The following is a 1,400-nucleotide window of genomic DNA, read 5'->3' as shown; positions in this document are numbered from 1 at the left end:
TTCTTGACCTGCAATCTTCATCCCGACCTCTCCGCCCCCACCCCCTCTCCGGCCTATCACCCTCACCTTGACCTCCTTCCACCTATCGCATTCCCAATGCCCCTCCCCCAAGCCCCTCCTCCCTACCTTTCATCTTAGCCTGCTTGGCACATCTTCGTCATTCCTGAAGAAGGGCTTATGCCCGAAACGTCGATTCTCCTTCTCCTTGGATGCTGCCTGACCTGCTGCGCTTTTCCAGCAACACATTTTTCAGCTACTGGAGCCATGACTCACCTCTCAGCCTTGCATAAATACCTTCCTATTTCTCCCTTTTTTTTTAGCTTTGACAAAGGGTCAGTTAGACTCGAAACGTCAGCTCTTTTCTTTCCTTACAGATGCTGCCAGACCAGCTGAGATTTTCCAGCATATTCGCTTTTGGTTTCAGATTCCAGCATCCGCAGTAATTTGCTTTTATTTGGCTCCTGGTGTTATTTAATTTCATGAATTTAAACTCTTATGATACAGAGATTATATCCTAGTGTCACCCAAAGGGGAAATATTGCCAAGAAATGCCGTTAACAGTTTGAAACCATGTTTTCTTTCGATATGATGTTAGATCATTTACTGTTCACGCTGTGACCCTGGTTGATAAATTGACCCCTGAAGTTTCAAATTTATAAAAGCAGCATCTAATAAATATACTGACAGGCAGTGAACACATTCGGGAAATTCACTCCGAGCCTGTTGGATCTGAAATCCCGCAGGAATTAAACCAGCTCCTCCCCAACATTCTAACTTTAGCCCAATCTCTGTCCAGTTTTACGATCATAAACAGATTCAAACAACATTCTTCAGTTTAAGACACTTTCCAGCAGCGTTTACCTGGAATAGCTGTCGGCTATTAGCAGTTACCAACACAACAGGCTGCGACTGACAATTTTGGTTTAGCCGTGATGTGGAGATGCTGAAGTTGGACTGGGGTGTACAAAGCTAAAAATCACACAACACCAGGTTACAGTCCAATAGGTTTATTTGGAAGCGCTAACTTTCCAAATCCAGGTTACACTATAACCTGGTGTTGTGTGATTTTTAGTTTCTGTTTAAACAGGACGTTCCGGGAAATGACCGAGAGCTCGCTCATTTACAGGGGAATCTGTTAGAAACCTCAGGTCACCCCAGCTCACCCGGGGGAGGGGAGGGGAGGGGAGGTCACCTTCCGGGATAGTGAGAGGGTGGGGCTCAGAGGGGAGCAGGACCCCGCCGCCGGGAGGGGCAAGGTTGTGATGAACAAGGGGTTAAGGGGAGCTGCTAGTTTCTGAGCGGGAAGTCCCTGCTCCTGCCTCAGAGCCCGAGCCTGGGGAGGGGGAGCGGAGGGTGAGGGGGAAGGTGAGGGGGAGGGGGAAGCAGTCCCGGGTGAGAGA

Source organism: Chiloscyllium plagiosum, chromosome 29, assembly GCF_004010195.1.
Source record: "Chiloscyllium plagiosum isolate BGI_BamShark_2017 chromosome 29, ASM401019v2, whole genome shotgun sequence".
Classification (NCBI taxonomy): domain Eukaryota; kingdom Metazoa; phylum Chordata; class Chondrichthyes; order Orectolobiformes; family Hemiscylliidae; genus Chiloscyllium; species Chiloscyllium plagiosum.
This window is presented reverse-complemented; position numbering follows the sequence as displayed.